The sequence below is a fragment of the Physeter macrocephalus genome, chromosome 6, assembly GCF_002837175.3.
Source record: "Physeter macrocephalus isolate SW-GA chromosome 6, ASM283717v5, whole genome shotgun sequence".
NCBI lineage: Eukaryota > Metazoa > Chordata > Mammalia > Artiodactyla > Physeteridae > Physeter > Physeter macrocephalus.
In genome coordinates this window covers 64,545,326-64,553,688 of record NC_041219.1, presented here as the reverse complement: position 1 = coordinate 64,553,688, position 8,363 = coordinate 64,545,326, and the positions used below count along the sequence as shown (strand labels likewise).

Sequence of the window (8,363 nt, the reverse complement as noted above, 5' to 3'; positions counted from 1 at the left end):
CAGAGGATTAATCTCCAAAATTTACAAGCAGCTCATGCAGCTCAATATCAAAAAAAAACCAAACAACCCAATCCAAAAATGGACAGAAGACCTAAATAGGCATTTCTCCACAGAACATATAGAACATATACATATTGCCAACAAACACATGAAAGGATGCTCAACATCACTAATCACTAGAGAAATGCAAATCAAAACTACAATGAGATATCACCTCACACCAGCCAGAATGGCCATCATCAAAAAATCTAGAAACAATAAATGCTGGAGAGGGTGTGGAGAAAAGGGAACCCTCTTGCACTGTTGGTGGGAATGTAAATTGATACAGCCACTATGGAGAACAGTTTGGAGGTTCCTTAAAAAACTAAAAATAGAACTACCATACCACCCAGCAATCCCACTACTGGGAATATACCCTGAGAAAACCGTAATTCAAAAAGAGTCATGTACCACAATGTTCACTGCAGCTCTATTTACAATAGCCAGGATATGGAAGCCACATAAGTGTCCAGTGACAGATGAATGGATAAAGAAGATGTGGCACATATACACAGTGGAATAGTCCTCAGCCATAAAAAGAAACAAAATTGAGTTATTTGTAGTGAGGTGGATGGACCTAGAGCCTGTCATATAGAGTGAAGTAAGTCAGAAAGAGAAAAACAAATACCGTATGCTAACACATATGTATGGAATCTAAAAAAAAAAAAAAAAAGTTCATGAAGAACCTAGGGACAGGACGGGAATAGAGACGCAGACCTACTAGAGAATGCACTTGAGGACACAGGGGAGGGGAAGCATAAGCTGGGACAAAGTGAGAGAGTGGCATGGACATATATACACTACCAAATATAAAACCGATAGCTAGTGGGAAGCAGCCGCATAGCACAGCGAGATCATCTCAGTGCTCTGTGACCACCTAGAAGGGTGGGAGGGAGGGAGATGCAAGAGGGAAGCGTTATGGGGATATATGTATATGTATAGCTGATTCACTTTGTTATGAAGCAGAAACTAACACATCATTGTAAAGCAATTATACGCCAATAAAGGTGTTAAAAAAACAAACTCCAGTAATCAAAATAGTATGGTACTGGCACAGAATCAGACACACAGATCAACAGAACAGAATAGAGAGCTCAGAAATGAACCCACACTTGTACGGGCAATTAGTCTATGACAGAGAAGCCAAGAATAAACAATGGGGAAAACAGAGCTTCTTCAATAAATGGTGTTGAAAAACTGGACAGCTACATGGAAAAGAATCATACTGGACTACTCTCTCACACCATGCACAAAAATAAATTCAAAATGGTTTAAAGAATTAAATGTAAGACCTGAAACCATAAAACTTCTAGAAGAAAACATAGAAAATAGCTTTTTGACATTGGTCTTGTTCATATTTTTTTGGATATTGTTCCTTAGGCAAGGGAAAGAAAAGCAAAAAGTAAAAACCTAACCATGGTACACAATCACAGGACCATGCTCCCAGGGAGATGTTCCTAATCAAAAAGGAAATTGATGAACCTTTAGAAATTTAAGAGTAAAGGTCAGATGCTGGTTGGCAGTGTTACTGCTCCAAAAGAATTTTCTCCTAATAGAAGACAATGCCTTATCACATAAAAATAACTTTGCAATATTGGAATTTCAGGCAGGTGTGTACTGTCCATCTCAGAGTTTTATAGATCTTACCATGTAGACTCTCAGCTATAGATAAAGTCAGTCCTAATTCTTAACCATTAAAAGTAATCAGAAGAAATGAAGACCTACATTCTCCTCATAAATCTCTAGATTTTTGCTTGACAACCAAAAACCATACATTGCATACACTGCACCTAATCCTGTTGTAATTCGCGTTTACCTTGAATGAAAAGCTCGTGTAGACATTTCATCCCTTAACGATTCTTCTAGAATATATTTCCTTTGTGAGGTTCATCACTGTGTTGCAGTAACTCAGTGTTATACTGCAGGATTGCTTTGTAAAGACTGAGGACCAAGAGACCAGCGTTCCAGCTCCAACTCTCCTACTCATCAACCATCTGACTCCACATCAGTCAGTGTACATTTCAAGCTCAGCTTTCTCATCTGTAAAATGAGTAAATTAGATGATCTCTAAGGTCTATCATTATAAAATATCCTCTCATCCCCTTTCCTTGTTTGGAATTAATTTGTCCAGTATTATGACTATACAAAAGTCACCTGAGTAATATTCTGGTGTACATATGTACCACATCTTCTTTATCCATTCATCTGTTGATGGACACTTAGGTCGCTTCCACGTCTTGGCTATTGTAAATAGTGCTGCACTGAATATTGGGGTACATGTATCTTTTCAACTTATAGTTTTCTTCAGAGATGTGGTATATATATATATATATATATATATATATATATAGACACATAATGGAATATCACTCAGTCATAAAACGAATGAAATAATGCCATTTGCAGCAACATGGATGGACCTAGAGATTATCATACTAAGTGAAGTAAGCCAGATAAAGACAAATATCATATGATATCGCTTATATGTGGAATCTAAAAAAAATGATACAAATGAACTTACTTCCAAAACAGAAATAGACCCACAGACATAGGAAACAAATTTATGGTTACCAAAGGGGAAAGGGGTGAAGAGGAATAAATTAGGAATCTGGGATTAACATAAACACACTACTATATATAAAATAGATAACCAACAAGGACCTACGGTATAGCACAGGGAACTCTACTCCGTATTTTGTAATAACCTATAAGGGAAAAGAATCTGAAAAAGAATATATATGTATATATAACTGAGTCACTTTGCTGTACACTAGAAACTAGCACAACGTTGTAAATCAACTATACTTCAATTAAAAAAAATTTTTTTAAAGTCATCTGACATCCTAAGGTCTTTGGAGAAGATGCTCTCCTTCTAAAAGAAAGAACCACACAAGTTCACTACCCGAAAGACCTTCTGTACTGAGGAAATTACATACCAACACTTAGGGTGGATGACGTGTGGCTCAGAAATGCCTCCCGGTGTACCCTCCGCTAAATGCCCAAAGTACTTTATTATTATACCTCCTGTCTTCCAGGAGATACAGAAAAAAAGGAGAACAAACTAAGAACCCCGGAATCCTGCATCCTCACTTTCTGCTCTAAACGATAATTATAATGATTTCTGAAGAAAGCAGAGAAAAAAGAGCAGTAATGCTGCTCAGGCCATGCTTCTCAACAGTTCGCCATAATATGCATTTGAAGATCTTTCTTCTTTCTTTCCTGCTAACGCAGGAATAGGAGGCAGAACAGCAATGAGGGATATCACAGGAATTTGCTTTCTCTGTCTTAAGAAGAGCCATTCCATTTCTTGCCTGAAGTTTAACTTGATTATGCATTCATTAAAGACGAGGGATGGCGATGATTAAACAAAAACATCTTTAAAATGCAGAGTTCATTTCAGCCCATTTGGTTTTGTTACACACAAATTGGATTTGCATTGCATCCTGCACAGCAGGTACTCCACTTGAAATCAAAGACAGATGCTTTTATGGGATTAAAAAGAAAACCTAGGAGGCGGGGGAGAGGGGGAGAGATTGAGATATTTTGCATTTCGGTAATAATGGCTCCAAAATGAAATAGCGATCATATTGCTGCTTTATCCATATAAGTGTTTGGGCTATAATTAAAATGAAACAAGAACCCCCATCATAACCTGAATCGTTGTCAAAGAAGAACATTTAATTTGCAGGGGGAAAAAATGATTTTTCCCATAAATGTCTAATAATACCTTAGCTTATTTGAAATTTAATCATAAGTGGCTTAGAATTAAACCATTTGAATTATTACTGAAACATTTCAAGTGGTAACATTAAATGCTTTGTTTGAAATTAGTCATTAATTCAAAAGTCTTCTCTAGTGCTGCTGTGAGAGTTTAACTCCTTATCTGTAAACAGAAGTCGCTGGTTCTCACACTATATAATTACTCTTCATACCTCTGCAAGACTCACATCACTGGCTATTTACACGGGTACCTTTGGTTCAATTACTCTGGACAGTATTTTATAATTGATGTATCTACTGTTTTAAATTTTTATATATTTATCAGCTTGTTGGACTTTTGTTGGGAACACTGTCTAAGTAAAGAAAGGCAGAACTGACCGAGCCCCTGTGTAGCTCACCTTTCTATTACTTCCAAGACGTTTTGTACAGTGAATACGGTTAATCTCTTACAATGCCTTGCAGAGTGTCTGATTCTGTATCAGGGTGATATTAGCATTTCTTGTCTATTTGATGATTGCATCTTGTGGAAGATAGATTGCACTAATGGCCCAAATCACTGGGCTTCCTGGTCTATGCTCTCTGCAGTGTTGCAGATCTTCCCATGAAGAGGGGGGATCTATTACCCCACCTTTTGAGTATGAGCTGGGCTTGTGATTTGCGTTGGTCACTAGGGTTTGGTGAGAAGGATGATGTGTCAGTTCTAAGCCGAGGCTCTGGAGGCCTTGCAGATTCAGTTCTTTCTCTTGAACCCCTGATTCTGCAATTAGAACAAGGCTAGCCTGATGAAAAATGAGAGACATGTCACCCCATAACTCCTGCCAACATCCCACCTACCCGCCATAAGCAGAGCTGCCTAGCCAAGATGAAGCTGACCACAACCAAGACCAGAAGAACTGTGTGGCTGAATTAAGACCAAAAAAAATCATTCATTTGGGGGATCTTCTGTTACACAGCAACAGAAAATGATACACATCTGCATCATTTAATTTGGACTTTGATGAGCAGGATTTCCAGTGCTTAGCATATGTCTGTGTCATAGTGTGTGTTAGTATGTGTTTAATAAATATGTATTGAGTTATAATTGGGTGGAGATTCATTTATCTATTTTAGTCTGTTGACCGATATGTTCTAATAAACTCTCACATAACTATGCCCGCCATACTTATGTAGAGTGCTTGGGGAAAAACAAAACAAAACAGAAAAAGGCATTGTGCTCCATTCTTTTTCTCACTGAGAATAACACACATGAAAAGTGGATAAAGGACTTGCTGGAGAGAGAAGCCAGCCTCATCTGTAAGCATTTTAACTGGCTTGAAAATTCACGTGAAATCTAACCTAGATGAGGCTTACCATTTCAAAACCTTCATGGAATATAATTCCACAATGAAGGCTAGATGTCACTTTCCAATGAGCTGCAAACCTCTGAAACGAAGGCTGTTTCCCAACACGTTGAACCACTGAAACATAGAATTGGAAGAAATTTTAGAGATCATCTTGCCCAACCTCCCATTTCACACAGAAATCTCCACCTCAATTCCCCAGAAAGGTAATAATTGTCATTAGTAGGTAACATTTAGTGTACACTTACTACGTGCTAGATCCTGTGCTAAGTACCATCTGTGTATTAATTTGTCACAAAAATGTTATGAGGAAAGTACCATTCTCAAGTCGGAGAAAATGAGCTCAGAAAGCTTAAGCAATGTGTCCAGTGTCATGTAGGAAGCACATGGCAGAGATGGAATTCAAACTCTAGAGTCTGCTCTTTTAACTATGAAATGGTTCCTCACTGTTAACAGTGAGAGCCATTCATTGGAGATGGAGATACCTTGCGGTGATTTCTCCCCCTCTCCCAGAAATACTCCAGCAGAGGCAGAACATCTGAAAACCCATATTTTACAATGATTCAAGTTCAAATCTCCCACATTGTAACTTCCACCCATGGGCTTTCTTTCCAGCCTTGAGAGCTGGAAAGAAAAATTCTTATTTTCTCTTTTACTGACAGATTTTCAAATATTTGACCCTTCTCTTTTCATTCATTCCTTATCCAACATAGTTTTCATGTTCTTCACTCATAATCAGCCCTCCTAATGAAATCTCTACAGCCCGTACTCCCTACCTTGCCATTTCAGCACAGAGACTAGTCATCTTACAGCCTAAGACGGCATCTGGTTTTTATGTTGTGGTTGGTTGGTATGTGGTTGATGGATCAGAAGATTTTAAGTAGAAAAATCAGCTCTAAAAACTTGCATTGAACATTGAATTTAGTACTACAAATATTTTTTCTATAAACCGTCCTATAAATATGTCATTTTTTTTTTCTTTACTTAAGTTTAAGGCCACAGTCCTTTGGAAAGGCACATGAGTCAAGTCCATTGCCAGATTCAAAACAATTTCACTGGTAGCCTATCCCAAATGTACAGAACCCAGAAGATGATACAAATCCGTTACTTAATTTTTCTGGCTGGGTTACTACTTTCCAGTTCATTTGGAGTTTGCCTCAGAGAGGTGTCCAGCATCGCCTCTCACTGCTGGTTCACTACCGGGTTTCCACTTCATTTTGATGGTTCCTTTTTTCCTGATGTCATGGTACCCATGTTCTTAGTATGAATATGGCACCAATGCCCACAGTAAAGGATGTCTTCCAGATTCTTCAAAATGAAGCATCTAAAAGAACAACAAAACTTTCTCTTGCAAATTTTTCTCTTGCAATATTTACCAACTCTCATTGAAGAACCTAAATATATGCTAACAAAATATCTTCTTCATTTGTGTGTAGGTTTTTTTTCTTTGTTATTGTTGTTGCTGTTGTTTTGGGTTTTTTAAATTTTTAATCAAAGTCTTTGTCTATAAGTTGCTGGCACTCTATAATGATCATAGCTTACATTCCTGTATTTCATTCATTTGTATTTCATTTTATATTTTGTATTTCATTCTTATATGCACACAACCTTAGACTACTGATGATCTCTCAGATTATCACAATACATTTTTAAGTTTGTATTTTTAAAAGATGGCATGTAAGTCCCTCTTAAATTTCAGACAGTCTGACCAACATTTAACTGATGAGTCCACACTCCCATATATTTCTACCATTGCCCTGATTTTCAATAAGACTCAGAGTCTCCTGATGACAACAGTAAGAGTAGATTAAATATACAATTTATTTATTCTTTTTGTTACTATATGCAAGACACTTGTTAAGTACTATATATATATATAAAATCATATAAATATATATATATATTATCATATATATATATATATATATAATATCACATGTATATTGTGTGCATATGTGTGTATAAGTTTTTTTCCTCACAGGAATTACAGGTGACAGGATTTTTTTAAGTCAGTTATATTGAGGTACAATTTTAAACAATAATATGAATTCATTTTAAGCATAAAGTTTGATGAGTTTTGTTAGATGAATATATGATGTGACCACCATGTAAACCAAAATACAGAACATTTCAAACTGTTCTCTTTAATCCCTTTTGGGTCAAGCACTCTCTTTCCTCACCCAGGCAACCATGGATCTGATTTGTCACAATGGATTCTTTTACCTGTTTTAAAATTTCACTTAAATGGAATGATACAGCGTATACTTTTTTGTGTCTGATTTCTTTTTCCCAGCATTATATTTTGAGATTCATCAGTGTTGCTATATCAATTCATTCAGTTTTATTGCTGAGTAATATCCCATTTTATGGCTAAAACACAATTTACTTATCCATTCACCAGTGGATAGATATCTGAGTCGTTTCCAGTTTGGGGCTGTTATTTAAAAAGCTGCTATGAGCATTTATATACATACCTTACTGTGGACATTACGTTTTCATTTCTCTTGGATGTATACTTAGGAGTAGAATTGTTAGGTATGATTGTATATTTAATTTTATAAGAAACTGTCAAACTGTTTCCCAAAGTGATTGTACTATTTTATATGCCCTCAAGCAAAACATGGTTTTTTTTTTTCCATTGATCCACTTCTTCACCAACACTAAGTACTGTCAGTCTTTTTCATTTTAACCATTCTAGTGGGTGTGAAGTTGTATTGGTTTTGGTTTTAACTTGAATTTCCCTAACAACTAATACTGTTCAGCATCTTTTCATGTGTTTACTGGACATTATACATCTTCTTTTTAAAAGTATATGTTCAAATCTCTTGCTCATTTTGGACGGTTGTTTGCCTCTTAGTGAATTGTAGGAGTAATTGATCCATTCTGGATTCCAGTTCTTTGTTAGATATTGCAAGTATTTTCCTCAGTTTTTTACTTTCCTTTTCATCTACTCAATGGTGTCTTTGGAAGAGCAGAAGCTTTAATTTGATGCAGTCTAATGTAGCAACTATTTTCTTGTATGCTTTTTGTGTCCTAAGGAATCTTTGTCTACCCCAATGTTAAAAAGGTTTTTTTTTCTGTTTTCTTCTACATGTTTTATACTTTCACTACTTGTCTTTAGATCTATGATCCATCTCCAGTTTATTTTAATGTATATTGTGAAATAGGGGTAGAGATTCTTTTTTTCCCACACATATAGCTGATTCTTTTTTTTTTTTTTTTTTTTTTTTGCGGGATGCGGGCCTCTCACTGTTGTGGCCTCTC

General features: G+C 36.3%; 1 long non-coding RNA gene across 2 annotated transcripts in view; it reads right to left on the bottom strand.

Annotated features, from left to right (window-relative positions):
- Positions 1-5,657: 5,657 nt before the first annotated feature.
- The window catches only part of LOC114486473 (uncharacterized), a 116,929-nt gene continuing 114,223 nt past the window's right edge, over positions 5,658-8,363 (bottom strand). For both annotated transcript variants that reach the window (XR_003680277.2, XR_003680278.2), the window contains one exon: positions 5,658-6,423. This is a non-coding gene — a long non-coding RNA (uncharacterized lncRNA). The remainder of the gene's footprint in view (positions 6,424-8,363) is intronic.